The 19,713-nt window shown below is 45.7% G+C and overlaps 1 protein-coding gene across 2 annotated transcripts in view; it reads left to right on the forward strand.

The window, feature by feature from the left end:
* nkain2 (sodium/potassium transporting ATPase interacting 2) overlaps positions 1-19,713 on the forward strand; it is a gene marked incomplete at its 3' end in the record, with an annotated part of 174,267 nt that overhangs the window by 48,881 nt on the left and 105,673 nt on the right. The window lies entirely within an intron of this gene.

The following is a 19,713-nucleotide window of genomic DNA, read 5'->3' on the forward strand; positions in this document are numbered from 1 at the left end:
CTATTAGCCAAGTTTGGGCGTCCATTTACTCCATCTACTCCCACATGTATAATTTATTTTTTCTAATACGTCCATTATGCCGCGGCAGAGCTCCCATTGTGCCTTTGTGCATGTGCTCGTCGGAGGCATACACATACAGTATAAAATGATCTGCCTCACTGCTTTCCCGGGAGTTTCTTTAGAGCCTCGTCTTGTTTACTATTGTGTGCGTGGTAATGTTGGTGAGCCTGCTGGGTATCCATCTGCGGCTTTATCCGGTGATACTTCCTCTCATATCTCACCAACAAAACCACTGAGACTCTGTCCGTCCTTTGAAAAGAATGGGCCGATAATTTCCATTTAGAAAAACATACAAGTCCATACAAGTGAAACTGCGAGGTTTGAGAAAAGTGAATCAAATAAAATAATAATAACAATCAGAAAAGATGTCGCGAGTCGAGACCTAAAGCAAAACTAAGTAACTCTTGCTACTAGGGGCCATAAGCGCCACTGCAGGTGTCGTAGCGTGTTGCGGTTTTTTACTCATTAATTGTCTGTGAGAGTAAATTCTTCACTGACAGAAAAGACAAAGGGACAGAGGGATATTGTACATCCACTTACACAATGGAGATAATTTTTTTCACTCAAACTTGGCTGTAAATACTGTTTAAGTGGTGCTAGCCCGCAGTTAGCTTTGTTAGCTTCTTCTTTGTGATTCTATCTCCAACCAGGGGGAGATGAAAGACCCCCCAATCACCCCATTAACACTTGTATTACCCCCAGAAGGACTACAAAAAGGATTTATTAAGGTAAACAAGTTGCTTAGTTCTTCTTTAAATACTTTGCTTTTTCATTGTCGAGAACCCCCTCTGGCTGAGACACATCTTTAAGAGTTTGAACAGAGAAACTAAAAGTTTGAAGACAAGGAACAGCAAAATTGATACTAAGACGTACAGACTTGTGTAAACTCTCAGCCAGGGGTTTTCCATCGTAAATAAGTTTAGTTTAGTAGTACTGTTCTTTACCGTTACTGTAGACGTGCCACTAAGTCTGAGTTTATTCACCACACAAGTACAAGCGAACGCCTTTGGGTGCAATTTAGGCGCCTCCTTGTACCTGCTATTTGTCATGCGGCATTCGATACCACCCCTCCCACACGCGCACCCGCGCCCACACACGCAATCCCACCACACTAGCCCCGCATAGATCGGGCCATTAAGATACTATAAGAGAACGGAAAGCCATTGGCGGGCCTGATAATTCATTTACAGGCTCGCCGAGGAAGAGGATGCTGCGATGTGTGTGCGAAAAGCAACACAGCGGGCAGGTAATAGAGGGAGGGGGGACGTGGGGTAAGCAGAGATAGGGCAAATGGAAAGACAGCGGAGGAAAAGTGGCGAGAAAAGTGTGGAGCTAAAAAAGGGAATTGGAATTAAGGGGAATTAGTGAGGGGGAGATAAAGGCTAAGAGGAAAAACTCAGATGCAAGTGAACTAAGACCTAAAAGTTCAAGTCGCACTCCGGATCATTCACACCAATGAATATAAATAAAGTATTAGCATATAACCTGGCATGTTCTGCAGAGTGTTTTTAAAGTGGTGAGCCTATGTTATCACAGATTTGTCCAGGCACACGAAAGAAAACTCCGTCTAATGCACATTTTACACATACATACATCGGAAAACTTAATTAGTTCCTCTCATGCAAGTATAGCTCTGGGCTCCTCGAGCGGAAGATGCGGAAAAGGAACATTCCTATTCCGCAAGAAGCCGAATTGAAAATAGAACTTTACGACAACAAAGAAGCGCGCGAGAATCAGGTAATTTGCTTTGCGCCCCTGAAGGGAACAGCCAGAAGGGCCCTGCTTCAGATGCAGGATTTCGAGGCAAAGGTGTATCTCAGAATTTAGACCGTGTACAAGCTAAATGTCACAGCAGGCAGCGGAGGTTTGAATCGACAATAATGCAGCTTGTTCGCAATGATAATTCAGCCCGAGCAGTCGAGCTACCGAAAAAGCAGTGTCAAAAAGTTTTAAATCTAGCATATGTTGAGAAGTGCCAATTCAAGTGTAAATCCACTTCTCTATTTCAACTATATAATGCACTTCTGTGGGTATTTATCCAAACTCCATCTCGAGAATCAAAGAAAGTGGCCCAGATAAGAAACGCCGTCCGAAATCGCTTCTAATGCCGCCTGCACACCTTTTTTCCCTTTTTTTTTTCTTTCCTTTTCGGTCAGAAAGGACCAGACAAAGAAAATGACAGACACACCGCGGCTCTCAAAGCACGCAGAGAGGACAAGCAGATGGACTGGGCCGTTCCATCAAAGCCATTCAATTTGCTGCTACACAGTGTGATGGACCTAACCCAGATCTGAGTTCAGAGAGGGACGAAAGCAGGGAGGGCAGGTGGGGGGAGGGAAAAAGTAAAAAGGAAGGAAGTTTGGAACCAGTGGGCAAAACAACAGCAGAGTTTTTACAATTTGCCGAATAAACTGCGGTTTCAAACGGGCCCGGATCACCTCGCGGCGATTGTTTGCGGTATCACAGATTTTCACGGGGAAATAGCTGGAAAAACACTGGCGTCTCCTGCAAAAACCTGCAATTATTAATAATGACACATCAGGCTCGTTATCGGCCCACTCGTTAGCATCGTCGCAACGCTCACGCGGAATCAGCGGCTAATCATATGTGACTGATGATCTGCCGAGACACCGCTCCTCCAGCATTGTGTTTGAGCCTCTTCTGATCAGCCCGGCGCGTGGTGTGGATGCTATTCAGAAAACCGTGTCTAAAAATAGCGCTTCTTATTACAGGACGGGGACGTGGCGGCTTTCGCAAAGGTTCTGTGCACATTTCCTGATTGAGTTGCGGCCAATTTGGACGGATTCGAGGTCCATTGTTATTCCTAACGTAATTCAGATTGGTCTTTGTTGCTGGTCATTCAATCATAAAAAATTGTCCTTACGAGCCAAAAACTCGAGTGTATTTTTTTTTTTCCCCACTAACTAATACAAAAAAAATCAACCAGCATTTTGAAAACATTTGCATCATTATGAACCTGAAAATATGAACTTGTATGATTCTGCACGATTTGATTTTGATGAGGCTTCAGTTTTCGCCCTCTGAGTTAGTGTTTTCACAATACAAACATTTTGCAAAAATGGATTAGTGAGGTTCACACTGATAGTCCTATTCAGAGAACTCCTGTCTCTTTTCTGTCTCCATAGCTCACAGTCATAACTTTAGAGATCACTTTGAATAATGCACGTTTTAACAAAATGTCTTAGTTTCTTATTTTACCATTTACACAGTCAGCTTCTGCTAAAGGTCAAAACCATGCTTACCCATTCATTTAGCTCTATTTTTAGCAAAAACCTGCATAGCATCAAAGCTTTGCAAACAAGTATCTAGTTCAGTATTGATTAGTATATGGTTAATTGATATGATTCTTTCTGTTTGATTTCTTATTTTTGAATGGTTCTCTGAAAGGCCCTATACCTGATTTTTTTAGATTTTTTTTATTACAAACAATGAAAGGGGAAGCCACTAAATCAATCTGTTAGTTGTGGTCCAAACTCATTCCCAACGTTTCCAACATAATTGTAATGTCTTCAAAGGGATACGTTTTTTTCACACCTTGTAGGGTCATTTTTTCAGGTTCATTGTCGCAGAAATGCGAGAAAACTAGCCTTAGAGTTCAGGAAATTGATAATTAGATGGACAGTGTTTTCCCACAAATGTGAGTTTACAATATACAGTACTAAAGGAGGACATCACAAGAAAGGGTACATTGCCTTTAAAGCAGAACTAAGTAACTCATCATGCCCCTAGAGGCCATAAGCACCACTGCAGGTGTCGTAGCAGATTCCGGTTTTTTACTCATTAATTGTCCGTGAGAGTAAATACTACGCTGACAGAAAAGACAAAGGGAGAGAGGGATATTGTACATTGTGCCACAACTCAATTACACAATAGATATATATTTTTTTTCACTCAAACTTGGCTGTAAATACTGTTTAAGTGGCGCTAGCCCACAGTTAGCTTTGCCCGTTAGCCTCTTAGCTTCTTCTTCGTGATTCCATTAGTGTGTATTGCACCTCCGGGTCGGAGCAGGGAATGTTGCAAGTGTAGTTTTCTGGCTCAAGACACCGGGGGGAGATGAAAGACCCCTGAATCATCCCATTAACATTTGTATTAGCCCCCAGAGGGACTACGGAAAGGGTTTACTGAGGTAAACCTAGTGCTGCTTTAATATAGTAGCACAATTGCCATTATTGCAAAACATCTACTGGCTTAGTTGTGAACAATTAGTAGAGTTTGACATTCATTGAACGAGGAAAGTCTCACTCAAACTGGATGAAACTTCCTAGAAAAAGGCCACACTTGGTTCAAGTATCAAACTCAGGACCTTCTTACTTTGAGACAAAAGCACTAACCATTGCGCCACTGCACGGCCCTGACCAGGCTGCTCTTTTTGTTTATCTCTATAAACACTAACCCTATATGTTTCTATTACATTTTAATAGAACATCCTAAACGCTTGACATGCTTAAACGTCTGAAAACACAATGGATGGACTGAGGCTGGGGAGTGGACGTCCACAGACAGTGAAGGGACAAAATACCAAAATGATTAGCTGATGGTTCTGACATTTAAATGCCACGTTTACATACAGAAATGTTGCCCAGGAATATTAATTCGCCAGGCAATGATCCAAAATGCTCATAGCGGGAGAGCGGCTCACACAGGCTACCCAAAAAGGAAAAAAAGAAAAAATGGCCTGCGTTCCGATTCAATAGAACATCTTTGAACACACTGGAGACGTGTGATTTCCAAATTGCCCATATTCATGCCTTGAATGGGTTTAAATGGACCGAAATGAGAAGTGCTTTGGCTTTAGGCTAACTTATATTATTACCGATAGGCTGCTCTTATGCTAGCTGCGCCCTGAGGAAAACTGCCTGATAACCTCAACTCGCCTCGTGTCCCAATTTTGAAAGTGTTCATTAGCGGCCTCCAAAAGCACATTAGATTAAAGTCAATTTACATTGCAGCAGCTGTACATTGATGACATAATTAAGCTGATAGCCGACCGCTGAGAAGGTCATTTCCTAACGCTGAATTATTACCTGTCCTTACGGATCAAAGTGGATGAATGAAAAATGAAGTAAAGGAAAAGTACTCAAACTATGTGCTGGAGTAAAAGATACGCTTCCAGTTTTGTGCTCTCTCAGCTCAGAAAAAAAGTTTGCACTTGAGAGTTGTTACTTCTCTTTATGCACTCATTGGTTTTTTTTTTCAAGTAAACAAGTATCGCTTAACACGGCACAGCAGCTCTTCACTCGACAGCCTTTTCTCAAGTGTTTATAGCGCCAACACTTTTAGCTCACAGTGAGTTAGATTCGATGTAAAACAATGCCGGCATTATCTGTTAACTCAATGGTCCAAACACGCCGCGGATCATTTCCTTGATAGGTGAAGTGAAGTGTTGCCTACCTTTGCAGGGCAATGACTCCGCATTACAACGCTCCTCTTTAAGTGAGCAAAAGTGCTTCGGATTTGACATTCTTGCAGCAAGGTGAGTGCGTAACAACAGCGCTCTCATGCGAAAGCCACCAGACGAGTGCGAATCCAGCTGTCGGTCTTTTTCAGAGCAGAATTGTTTCACAGGTTAATCGTCGGGCTAACATTCTGGCCACTGCTATTTCGCAAGGTTCTGTCCACCTGGTTTGAACGCAGCTTACTAAGCACAAATGGTCGATAAGCGCCAAGCACAACAATGGGAATGAGAATTAGAGCATTCGACGAGAGCCAAAATAGGGATGATCAGACGACAGAATCGGATCATCTTGGGATAGATACAGGAAGCGCCCATATATGGTCATGTTTGAAGCAGTTGAGGGGGGAAACAAAGAGGAGAAAAAAACTCCAAAACGACTTTAACAAATGCTGAATTATGAATATAGTGTAAGACATGGATAGGAGCAAAGTGGTTCAACAGCCCGTAATTGCAAAAATAAGGAAGAATGCGATCATGATGCTTCATGTTAGCGTCATGCTCAATGGGCGCTGGCTGCTCTGCTTTATGACCACGACACTGGGGGCCGCCATTGCTCCGCCGTTGCTGTAGTACCTCCGTATCGCTACTAGGCCCCCATTGAAAAGCATTGGAGTTTCGACACCTTGAAAACAACTTTAACGCCTGGTTTCAATTTTTTCAACACTAGACTAGGCGAGATATTCCTCCTGAGATAACGCTGGGTTAGTCACAATTTAAGAAACCAGGCTGGTTTTCGTAAGAAGAATTTTACAAATCTCGTACTTAATGAGGGTCGGACTGTTAGCATTGGAGCAGTGCGAGCTACACGTCACGCAAGGGCCGAGTCTACGGTGAAAATCCCGCCCTTTTTAGGAACCTGCTTCGTCAGAGCTGGGGAGGAGGAGTCTGTAAATCCTCCATGAATTCCCCCTCGACCGTGGTCATTATGGTAAACGGGGAGGAGTGAGCAGAAGACGTCCATTATTTTTTACAGCCTATGGTCATGCTATATGCTAACACTAGCTATGACCGCAGTTTTTTCGCTCCTACTGACCAATCTGCTCTGAAAACTCATCCACATGTACCCGATTTAGACTTGACTTTATTTGGATTTGATAAATACGTTTATATTCCGCCAGAAAATGGCAAAAAAGTGAAAAATTGTATTGAGGCCACGCCCCCTTGTATGGCGTGATGCTGTCTGTATCTATGGGATGCTCCAGGTGTGCACGCTTTACAAAAGGGACTGGCGACAGGTGATGAAGGAAGCGGTGAGTTAAAGCAAATTAATTTAGTTCAAAATCCTAAAAAGTTAGAAGTTCTTTTAGTATTTGTTGCTGATAAAGAGATTTCCAAACAGCTAAATCAGGACCAAAACAATACATGATGAAAAATAATGAATAGGAAAACTGATCTCTTACGTTTTTTAAGTTGAGGTGCCTTTTTTGTTTTAGGCTGTTAGCACAAAAAAACCTAAATCGTGACATATAATACATTGTGTCCTGCCCTTGAGCTCTGACTTCAGGGTGAACACTTAAAGTTTGAGCTCCAGCACAGACTCCAATAGGGATTTTTTTTTCGAAAACCTCCAATCTGTGTGAATTCAACTCGACAAGTGCAGCTCCTTATGTAACCCCTGTCTATTCACCGACAGCTCTTTTAAGCATCGTCGGCATATGTTGGCTCTAAACTGAAGATCCAATTTGTCCAGGTGCTGAGGGTTATTGTAACAAATTAGACGTTCTTCGCCCGTGGGCCGGCGGTGGCTGGTGGCAGCGAAAGCCCCGTCTCCAGCCGCGGGTATATGGAGATGAGTGACCGTAATGACAACCTCCAAGTGCTCCTCTCTCGCGCACTTTCATTAACACCGTGCCATCTTGATCCATGGTGGTGGCTCGCCGTCGCACATCAGGGGACTTACTACTTGTCACTAACAGGCTCTTTCCATCTGTTGACAACTACGGCATGTCACATTTAAAACCGATGGCAGGGCACCCGGGGAGCAGAGCAAATGAAGCATATGCACGGAAGTTGAACAGTCGAGGATTCTTGGCTGTGTTTAGTCTCGTGTGCTCTTGACAATCACGGCCATTTTCTTTCTCTTTATTCGGGGTCGGATCACGGGAAACGGCGAGTCTGAGCCCGACTTCCCTATTCATGCACACGTCCTCCAGCTTTCCGTTTTCCAAGGCTGGCGAGACACTGAAGTCCCTCCAGCGTGGCCTATATAGGTCCTTCCCGAGGGCCTCCTCCCGACGGGTCGCGCCTGGAACGCTTCCCTAGGGACGCGACCGGGAGGCATTCGGAGCAGATGCCCGAGACACCTCAGCTGGCTCCTCTCCACGTGAAGGGGCAGCGGCTCTAATGGTGCGCCCAGCCACCCTGAAATATCTGCGGTCGTGTCCTTTCAAACCTTTTCAGACCAAATCTCAGGGCAAAGGCGAGGTTTGCATAGGAGCTCAACATATTCCTGTTTTTAACCAGTATCGGGTTATACTCATTTGATCTACAGTGACAAACACAAAGTTTCCAAATACAATCAGTCCTGTTCGTAACGTAATGGTCCTGTACCTGTTGGGAGCCGAGGGAATAGAGTTGAAACCGTTATTGTGGTTCAATCTCAACGTTATATTCTTCAGGCGTGAGTTTATCAGCCCGTTTCACGACTTTCAGGGAGCGATGGGAAACTTTACTGTCAGGGTAATGTTAGCCACAGTTCAAAATCGATAAAAAATGCTTAACCTTCTACCCCCCACACATTTTCTCCAGTTCAACCTTAGCAAAATCAAAAAGCTTCTCGACTGGAGCTTAAAGCCTATAGATACAGATGGCATCTCTGGATTCGCCCATATATGGTCATCTTTGAAAACAGTCACGGGGAAAACAATTTGGAGAATAATATAAACTTTTTTTTTAATTATTCAAAAAGTGCTTTAACAAATGCTGAATTATGAACAAAGTTTTCTACTAAATAAAGATACAAAGACATGGAGAGGAGCAAAGTGGTTCAACAGCCAATAAATACATCAGTAACGGAGAATGCTAACGTGATGCTACATGTTAGCGTCGTGCTAATGCTAACGCGAGCTACGACTGCCATTTTTTCACTTCTACTGAACAATCTGCTGTGAATAAACATCCATATGGACCCGATTTAGACTTTACTCTATTTGTATAAGATAAATAAGTTACTGTTTCACCAGACGCAATGCAGGCCAGAGAAACGTCTCATTTGAAAGCTGAGACTGACAAAACTGATTGCGACTTTTATGTTGTCGCTGCGTTTATGTCACATTTTTGGGTATCGCGGTAGATTAAGGTGTGCTCATTAAATATTAATAAGCTTTAGTAATCATTTTAGGGTTAGAGTAAGGGTTAAGGTTAGGGTTAGGTTTAGGGTTGGCTATGATTAAGCGTACCTATTATTAATGGCCTATTAGTATGTCAACAGATAAAAGTATAATAAGAAGTGGGTTACTACTTTACAAGCATATTATTAATGCTTATCAATACCGTATTAATACTTAACGAGCACACCTTGAAGGGACTATACAGAGTTTAAACATTTTTAAACTAAGTATTTAGTTACTTTATATTTAGCTCATGCACGAGCTTAATATAAAGACTGCAGTTACGCGTAAAACCTGAGGTGGCAGCAGTGAGTATAAACTGACGAGTCTCTTTAATATAAAGCGTCACCCATTTTTGTTGTGTTTTCGCAGTTTGTTTTTGTCATTTTTTGTTGCTTTCTTCATCACTTTTTTCCCTTGCTTTTTGATGCTTTTTTGTTGTGTTTTCACCGCGGTTTTCTTACCTTTTTGTTGTATTTTCATCCTTGTTGTCGTCGCTGTTTTGACGATTTGTTCAAGAAGCTTCTAGATTTGGGTGAAGCCAAACCGGAGAGATTGTGCTCGGTTCAGGTTCAGGTGATGAAGTTTTGACGTAATGGGCACAGTTGTCTTTGTTTATAAACGCCTACTTTTACAAAATGAGGAAGGAAAAACAGTACGAGACCTTTAACCGTACCAGAGCATATGCAGCTAACCCACGCCTAACTATATGTCTACAAAAAGAACAAAAACGTAAAGACAATTTCATTCAAACAAGACCACAAACCACAAATCTCTACAGAGCAAAATCATGGTCCACTGTTAGTATTTTCACAGAGTTTAAAGCTTCTGTCGAGCAGTCTGATGAGTTGAAACCCCGCAGCGTGCCGTGTTTTCTCCGTCCAGTCAGTGGAACACGTTTCATAACCCTGGTCCGGACCAAGCAGCAGCCCGCAGGCTATAACGCCTCATGAACCTATTTTCTACACCTGCCTTTGTCCATCAATCTGATCTGTCAAATACTGTATATGGCGGAAGGTGTTGACAGTGGCAATCGTATATTGAGTTGTGAGAGATTTTATTTTAAACAGAACTTGAGAACTAGGTCTTTTTTAAAAGCCAAATCTTTCATCTAATGCTTCGTCTAACCTGTAATACGCACTTAATAATCGCTAACAGATTCTTTTGTCTCTTCAACTATTTAATAAGGCACTACATGTCTTGTTGGCGGACATTATCGGCGAACGATATTGATGTGTGGTCGTGTCTCCCAGGTGTACTTTCTGCATTTGAGCCGTGGATAAAAAGCCAGACTGAGCTAAATATTGAACTGGGCAATTAATCAGAGATTTCCCTTGGTCTCTGAGAGCTTGTAGATCAGGAAATTGCAGTTTTTTTTCTTTTTCTCCCCCCCCCCCCCCCATCCCCCCCACCTGAGGAGACTATTGAAGCTTAACACAGCTCTCCGCGGAAACTTCAGTGAACTCAAGCCGCGCTAACACTCGGGCAGAAAGGAGTCACGGATATCGCTGATTGCCACTAAAGCGCTGCTGTATGTTTTATGGCCGCAGTCTTAAGTATACCAGCCTAATGGCCATCTCGTAATGTTAATTTAAGTGGGACTCAGAGCTAGGTCTTCTATAGCCAAGACATTAGGGTTCCTCCGCATGTGATGGAGTGGCCGCGGCGACAATGAGCGCAGGAAATTGGATATTTAATAGAGAGATTTTCACCTTAGGATCATTATTGTCTTTTTCCATTTTTATCCCAGCACCATTTGCTTTGCTTCACCTTTCATCTTCTGCACCACTCACGCCGTCAGGCCTCTCCGGCTTCTTCCTTCCAGGTCTAAGTAGCCACAAATGGTCCCTAATAGCTTCCAATGGAGATGAATTGATCGTCGTGTGAAAGTGAATCAATAGAAGATTGCTCTTGCAGTACACAGCGGGATGGCGCGTAGGCAGGCGGGCCTTAATTAAGTTAACAGTAAACCATGATGGCTTTCCCAGTTTTATTAGGAGAATAAAGTTTATGATGATAACCCAAAGAAAATGTGCTTTAGGGTTAAATACTGCAGGGATATGGTGGATGGTGTGCATCTTTATAGTTTTCACAATTGCTTGCTTCTCGGAAACTTTAATATAGGGCTGGGCAATAAAACAGTAAGCAAAGATCTGTTATTTTTGGTGCTAGCTTCCCATGGTGATTCAATTTGTTTTTGTTTATTCCAGCTCGATTATCAAATACAGACACCCTCCACTTCTATTGGCCAGTCTCGTCATCCTCTGAGTGACTTGTGTGACGGTGGATTCATGATTCATAATGAATATAATGGGAAGGGAGTCATTTACGAAGCTCTTGTTCATATGCTAAACCAGTAGCACGTGCAAAAGTGCAGCATTTTTTACTCACGCAGCATTTTCTTATTTAGTTTAAGTTTAAGTTTAATGGTTTTGTATAGCCCTATATCACAACAGAAGTCGCCTCACAGGGCTGCACCAAACATTAAGGCAATAAAACAGGGCAATAAATATGACAATTAAAAGTTCAGGTGAATCCAGGCAAACATAATGTCCAATAGGAGGTAGCGACGAGCGGCGTGGGTGTCCCCCGTCCTTAGACATTTACATATTTGATTTGTGGCCCTATTACTCTAATGCACATCATTTCAAATGTTAAATTAGGTGCAGCACTATTTTTCAGCTTGCACTTCTAGCACCTCTCTATTAGATAATAAACCCTGAAAATAGGAGCGGTCCTAAAATAGGCCCCTGAGGAACACCATAAAGCCCAAATACTAGCTTACATTGCGGTCAGATTTAAGCCAGCTGCTAAATTGCATCTACTATTTAAAATTAGCACATTCAATTTATAGGATATAGCACCAAATTCATCAGTGTGTATTATTAGTGGTGCAAATCTGATCCGTAAATGAGTTTGTCCTGTGGCTTTTCAACATACAGGTAACGGCATGTGCAGAGTAGACACTTAGTTCATCAGACCCAAGCTGAAAGGAAACTGCTGTAAAGAAAAATAATAAATAAAAATAAAAAAATAAAATACTTAATAATTATTTGTTAATATTTTAATGTGTTTTTAACAGTCTGTTGCTACTACTATACTGTAACCTATTACTGAAGAACAATTTCCCTTGTGGATCAGCAACATTTTGTTTATATCCAAGACTTCTGTTATGGTGTTATTATAGCAAATACTTCTTTTACTATGTCACTGCTTCAATTAGTGCTTTATTGATGGAACTAATTCTACTACTCAACCCCATGAACTGCTACCTTAACGTGGTGGGGTTGTTTGAGCGCCCGAATGATCCGAGGAGCTATGTTGTCTGGGGCTTTATGCCCCTGGTAGGGTCTCCCATGGCAAACAGGTCCGAGGTGACGGGTCAGACGAAGAGCAGTTCAAAAGACCCCCATGGACGTACACTATACAAGGACCGTGACGTCGCCCGGCATGGCGCAGCCGGGGCCCCACCCTGGAGCCAGACCTGGGGTTGGGGCCCGAACGCGAGCGTCTGGTGGCCGGGTCTCTGCCCACGGGGCCCGGCCGGGCCCAGCCCGAAGGGACGACGTGGGCCCGCCCTCCTGTGGACCCACCACCCGCAGAGGGATCCGTAGGGGTCGGGTGCGGAGAGGACTGGGTGGCAGTCGAGGCCGGGTGCCTCGACGACCTGGTCCACATGCACAGCTTCTGGCGTTCGGGACATGGAACGTCACCTCGCTGGGGGGGAAGGAGCCTGAGCTTGTGCGGGAGGTGGAGAGATACCGACTAGATATAGTCGGGCTCACCTCCACGCACAGCTTGGGTTCCGGATCCCAACTCCTGGAGAGAGGCTGGACTCTCCATTTTTCTGGAGTTGCCCGCGGGGAGAGGCGGCGGGCTGGGGTGGGTTTGCTCATATCCCCCCAGCTCAGCCGCCACGTGTTGGAGTTCACCCCGGTGGACGAGAGGGTCGCGTCCCTACGCCTTCGGGTCGGGGACAGGTCTCTCACCGTTGTTTCGGCCTACGGGCCCAACATCGGTGCAGAGTACCCGGCCTTCTTGGAGTCCCTGGGAGGGGTACTAGATGGTGCTCCGACTGGGGACTCCATTGTTCTGCTGGGGGACTTCAACGCCCATGTGGGTAACGACAGTGAGACCTGGGAGGGGGTGATTGGGAAGAACGGCCTCCCCGATCTGAACCCGAGTGGTGTTCTGTTGTTGGACTTCTGTGCTAGTCACAGTTTGTCCATAACGAACACCATGTTCGAGCACAAGGGTGTCCATAAGTGCACGTGGCACCAGGACACCCTAGGCAGGAGGTCGATGATCGACTTTGTAGTTGTGTCATCTGACCTCCGGCCGCGTGTCTCGGACACTCGGGTGAAGAGAGGGGCTGAGCTGTCAACCGATCACCACCTGGTGGTGAGCTGGATCCGCTGGCAGGGGAGGAAGCCGGTCAGACCTGGCAGGCCCAAGCGTGTTGTGAGGGTCTGCTGGGAACGTCTGGTGGATCCCTCTGTCAGTGGGGTCTTCAACTCCCACCTCCGGAAGAGCTTCACCCAGATTCCGGGGGAGGCGGGGGACATGGAGTCAGAGTGGACTCTGTTCTCCTCCTCCATTGTCGATGCGGCTGCTCGTAGTTGTGGCCGTAAGGTCTCTGGTGCCTGTCGCGGCGGCAATCCCCGAACCCGGTGGTGGCGCCCGGAAGTAAGGGATGCCGTCAAGCTGAAGAAGGAGTCCTACCTGGCCTTGTTGGCTTGTGGGACTCCTGAGGCAGCTGAGAGGTACCGGCAGGCCAAGCGTGCTGCGGCTCGTGCGGTTGCGGAGGCAAAAACTCGGGTCTGGGAGGAGTTCGGGGAGGCCATGGAGGAAGACTATCGGTCGGCCTCGAAGAGATTCTGGCAAACCATCCGGCGCCTCAGGAGGGGGAAGCAGTGCTTCACCAACACTGTGTACAGTGCGGGTGGGGGGCTGCTGACCTCGACTGGGGATGTCGTCGGGCGGTGGAAGGAGTACTTCGAGGACCTCCTCAATCCCGTCGTCACGTCTTCCAATGAGGAAGCAGAGGCTGAGGACTCGGGGGTGGGCTCGCCCATCACCGGGGCTGAAGTCACCAAGGTGGTGAGAAAGCTCCTTGGTGGCAAGGCTCCGGGGGTGGATGAGATTCGCCCTGAGTACCTTAAGTCTCTGGATGTTGTAGGACTGTCTTGGCTGACACGTCTCTGCAACATCGCGTGGCGGTCGGGGACAGTGCCTCTGGATTGGCAGACCGGGGTGGTGGTCCCTCTCTTTAAAAAGGGGGATCGGAGGGTGTGTTCCAATTACAGAGGAATCACCCTCCTTAGCCTCCCCGGTAAGGTCTATTCCGGGGTGCTGGAGAGGAGGATCCGGCCGATAGTTGAACCTCGGATCCAGGAGGAACAATGCGGTTTTCGTCCTGGTCGTGGCACACTGGACCAACTCTATACCCTTCATCGGGTACTCGAGGGTTCGTGGGAGTTCGCCCAACCAGTCCACATGTGTTTTGTGGATCTGGAGAAAGCGTTCGACCGCGTCCCTCGTGGTGCCCTGTGGGGGGTGCTCCGGGAGTATGGGGTCCGGGGCCCTCTGCTAAGGGCTGTCCGTTCCCTGTATGACCGCAGCAGGAGCTTGGTTCGCATTGCCGGCAGTAAGTCAGACCTGTTCCCGGTGCGTGTTGGTCTCCGCCAGGGCTGCCCTTTGTCACCGGTTCTGTTCATTACTTTTATGGACAGAATTTCTAGGCGCAGCCAGGGGCCGGAGGGTGTCCGGTTTGGGAGCCTCAGAGTCTCATCTCTGCTGTTTGCGGACGATGTTGTTCTGATGGCTTCAACGAACCAGGACCTTCAGCACGCACTGGGGCGGTTTGCAGCCGAGTGTGTAGCGGCCGGGATGAGGATCAGCACCTCCAAATCCGAGGCCATGGTTCTCCACCGGAAAAAGGTGGCTTCCCCTCTGCAGGTCGGTGGGGAGTCCTTGCCTCAAGTGGAGGAGTTCAAGTATCTCGGGGTCTTGTTCACGAGTGAGGGACGGATGGAGCGTGAGATCGATAGACGGATCGGTGCGGCGTCAGCAGTGATGCGGTCGCTGTATCGGTCTGTCGTGGTGAAGAGGGAGCTGAGTCGGGGGGCAAAGCTCTCGATTTACCGATCGATCTACGTTCCCACCCTCACCTATGGTCATGAGATTTGGGTAATGACCGAAAGGACAGGATCGCGAATACAAGCGGCCGAAATGAGTTTCCTTCGCAGGGTGGCTGGGCGCACCCTCCGAGATCGGGTGAGGAGCTCAGTTACCCGGGAGGAGCTCAGAGTAGAGTCGCTGCTCCTTCACGTCGAAAGGAGCCAGCTGAGGTGGCTCGGGCATCTGTTTCGGATGCCTCCTGGTCGCCTCCCGCGGGAGGTGTTCCAGGCATGTCCTAGTGGGACAAGGCCTCGTGGAAGGCCCAGGACACGGTGGTGGGACTATGTCTCCGAGCTGGCCTGGTGTCGCCTCGGGGTCCCCCCAGAACAGCTGGAGGAGGTGTGTGTGGATCGGGAAGTTTGGGCATCTCTGCTGAGACTGCTGCCCCCGCGACCCGGCCCCGGATAAAGCGGAAGAAAATGGATGGATGGATGGAATTCTACTACTGCCAATATTATACCACTGTTATTCTTTAGTATTGAAGTAGTACAACAATGTATTCTGTTTAGAAACTGCTCTTCCGTACACCACTCAAGTTAAAGCATCTTCTTTCCTTCGCTGCTAAATCACTACGCTCTCCCCAAATGCTTCAATATCTACGGCGAGTTACCCCCGGCTGACCCCACCCCTCTCCCGCCTCCCTCCCTCCCGTCTCCTATAATGGGATGAGCAGCAGAATTTGATCAGCAGTTTTTTAAAGGTCACACAAGCGAGCGAAACTCTCAGCCAAAGCGTCGGGGGAGCCGGCCGTAGAGAATGAAGCGTTAGAAATCAGGAGGCGGTAGGCTGAGGAGGACTACAGCTGTGGGACCAGGCCATGCAACAGTGACACTCGGAGGGAGGGGAGGGGGGGGGGGGCTGGGGTGCTGTGGGGGCGCAGCGCTCAAGATGGGATTAAGGAGGGATGATGCATGAGAAAGTGGATATTGTGTTTAACCAGTGAGCGATAGAACAGCAATTTAGAGCAAAAGTCAACTCAAGGTTCCGGCAAATCTCTCCCTGACCTCCGAGGGATGAGGAAGAAGCCCTGGCTGCCATCTTGGATAGGTCAAGAAAACACTGTCTGGAAGAATTTGTGATCAGGGCTGCTCGTTAGCAATTCTCCCTGCAGGCTTTTCACAACAAAAATAGCAATATGTCACTAATTATCGTCATGGCAATATCCAAGAACGGAGGTGACGTCTATTTGACAGAACGTGGCTTTTTTTTTTGCTAACAGCCTAAAACAGAAACACATAGTAACTTATGAATGTCTTTCTCATTTTAGCGTTGTTTCAATCCTGATTATCGTTAACCTGAATAAGTTATCGGATATTGACTTTTCTTTTTATTGATAACAAAATTGCCGTGACTGAGCACACTGCATGTTTTTAGCGGTCAGGGAAACCATAATACTGCCTTCAGTGATCCTCTAAACCAGGGGTGTCCAAACCTTTTTTCATGGGGGGCCGCATATTGAAGCGTACACGGGGTGAAGGGCCGTAGATCAGTAGTTAGTGCCGCAAAACCTTCGACTAGCAGAGGTTTAAATTGTGCCCCATACCTCTATTTATGCTTAAAACCTTCATGCCAGCTCTGTCTCACAACGAAATGTTAGTTGTTAGGTAAGAATTGTATAGAATTATTACATTTCAAATAAAAAGATCCATCTCTGGTGATGTGTACCGATACAGCAAGAGGCCGAGGGCCACCATAAATTGGTCTGAGGGCCGCATTTGGCCCCCGGGCCGCACTTTGGACACCCCTGCTCTAAACGGTGCACCGCCTTCTAGGGTTATCCCTGTTTCAGAGCGTGGTGTCCTGCACTGGTCAGCTCCTACTCCCTCTTCCTCCTGAGCAGCTCCCTCCACTCCACAACAATTCTAATCTGTCTTATTCTCTTATGAACAAACATTATTCAATTGTAGGGAGAGAAGATTTGTGTGGCTTAGCTGCGAGTCCTGCCCGGATACCTCCTCGTTTGTCCCTTTTTTCGTTTCCTGTAGCGCCTCCTGCGACGCCTCCACTGTGCTGCAGGTGTGGGGGGTTTCTTGGTGCCTTTTCAGTGTTTCAGAAGAAATCCGCAGGTCTCAAATGTCTTTAGCTCAGAAGCTAGCTGTTTGTTTACTTTCCTTCAGGCTAGTACTCTCTGCAGTAATAAAATCAGCTGAACGCATATTGTGCATATTTCCTGTAGATATAAAGGTTAATAATGATTTCTTTTGGCAGCGCTTACACGTTGCCATTGTGAGCAGAACTTAGTCTCGAAAAACTCTGCAGGAATCATTCCCCTTGTAACATGATTGAACCAATTAATAAAGCTTATTAAGTAATTTGCATTGATAGCCAGTGAGTCATTATCCATGCGGGTGATTGTTGAGTATTGCTGCCTTTGAGTCTCAACAATAATATTCATTGTTGTGCCTGTGCCCTGGATGCTGGGGTCAAACCTACATGAACCTACATCTTGACCTGCAGCGTAGTGCTATGTACGACTGCAGCCAGTATGAAACCAACCTTCTTGGCGTGCGAGGTGTCCGACGAGATCCCTGCCGTTTTTTTTATGAGAAACAGAACCTTGAGTATTAAATATGTACGCCAGGGGTGTGCAGCCATGGTGGGAAGTGAAAGAGAAAAGCAGCGGGCAGGAAATGAAGATTCGGGCACAGGGGAACAGTGTGGAGCGGAGCGGGACTGAAAGAGTGTCAGAGGAACAGAAGATGAGACATTTTCATTGGTCTCCGCCAGTGCCGATCCCAGGGCTCATTGTGACTGTGGGATCTTAATCACCACACCGTCTTTTCATCACATCTTCTCCAGGACGGGCCGCTCCTCTCTCCCTCCTCCACTTGTGTTTAGGATAAAAGAGACTTTTATGGCTCTGTGGTGGCTATTAATGGTTGCCCAGTGCAGCTGCCTCTCTGTCTGGGGCAATAATCATTCTTTGATATGGTTCTACCGCTTATTACCAAGTGGAGACAAAGGCCTCCCTGAGCTCAACACACATCATAGTATCTCAGTGGGCAGGGTTCGTCTATGGCTTCTTTCGCTCTTTTTCCTGCTGCGCCTCAATTAGTCCTTTGAGTGTTGAAGCAACTTTCACACCAACATTGGCCGCATTTCATCCCTCAGATCATTGGAAAAAAGCTAAATGATTCAGTAGTCTTTAGTTAAATATGTGGTAGATAGACATCCCGTTTGCTGTTTCTGGGTGGTTTTCAAGTAAGTTTCGCTGATTGAAGTTGATCCTTTTCTAATAATAAATGAGCAATATATGAATATAACAAAACATCATTTGGGTCGAATAGAAGTAGTTGTATGTGTTGTCATTTGTCAGTATGTAACATGTTCCTTCTGAGGAAATGGCCAGCCGATGTATCAGGACGATATTTGGGGATTATACAATATTGACTATCGGCCAATCTAGTCCCGATAAAAGACGATATCTCCAGGACCAAAAGTGATAGAGACGTCTCGATTCGTTGGAAAGAGTGAAGTCTGGGCTTTGAAACGAGTCCTCCCTCAGGGGAAGAGAGAAAAATCGCAATGAAAATTGGTTAGTAGTAGTAATAGTTTATTCGGTCATTTTTTCATTCCTTTATACATTAAACAAACATTTCCAATTATGCGTGTACAAGTTAGCAAGTTTGACTAAAGTTGGTTAGTTTCACTAAACCTCAGTGAATATGGACATGTATGTCATTTTGAAGCACAGAACCTGGAGATTTCAATCGCTGAGTTAGTTTAACCTCCGCAATTGGATTTTTTGATCACCATGCAAAATGCTGCGGCTAGCAACAGTATGCTAATGGGCGGCATGCTTAAGGTAACGGCAGCGAATCTGAGCGAGGACAGAAACTATGATTGAATCACCGAAAGTAATAAAATAAAATTGGCCACTTTAACCAATATTTTTAACAAATATTAGTCAAAAATATCAGCTGAGCATATCGGCATCGGCCAATTGCTGGGTTGCAGGTTCTAGAATGTGATGATGTCACAGCACCCAGTGGGGGCAGGAGCCAGTTTTTCCTATTAACAGAATTTCACAAGTTGTATCTAAAAAGAAAATTCATGAATTACAAAAATAATCATTAATATCAGTCACTGGGTCCATGATCTCTCTGTACAAGACCAAAAATGTCCTCAAAAACAATATAACTGTACCTCTATATAATAATACAAGCCTTCAAAATGCTGTGATGTCACCTACAACCCAGCAATAATAAAATATTTCGGCCTTAGAAAAATCCATGTCGGTCGACCTCTACTAACAATACCTAAAGATGCAGCAGTGTTTGAGAGATATTGTCAAACAAAATCTCAATTTGGCCAAGGATGACAGAGGTCATTTTGCTGAAAGGCTGATGATTTGTTGCCTAGTTGTGTGTTTTGGGAATCCAGAGAGAATCCACTAATAGAGAGGCAAAGGGCTGGGTACAATTACAACGCCGCTGTTGAATGGGAAGCAAGTTGCAATACTACTGGTGCAAGAACTACTTGAAAGAAACAAGTGCAGGTTTTGAGACAGTGCTGTTGATGGTTCCTTAGTAACTACAGGCTTTGCACACACAAAAAAGACTTTCAAGGAATATAAAAGATATTCTTTTTCAGGTGTCTTCACTACTTGCTTAAAGGGACTATACGGAGTTTAAAAATGTTAAAATTAAGTATTTTGGGCGGCAC

This window comes from Gobius niger, assembly GCF_951799975.1.
Source record: "Gobius niger genome assembly, chromosome: 15".
In the NCBI taxonomy this organism is placed as follows: Eukaryota; Metazoa; Chordata; class Actinopteri; order Gobiiformes; family Gobiidae; genus Gobius; species Gobius niger.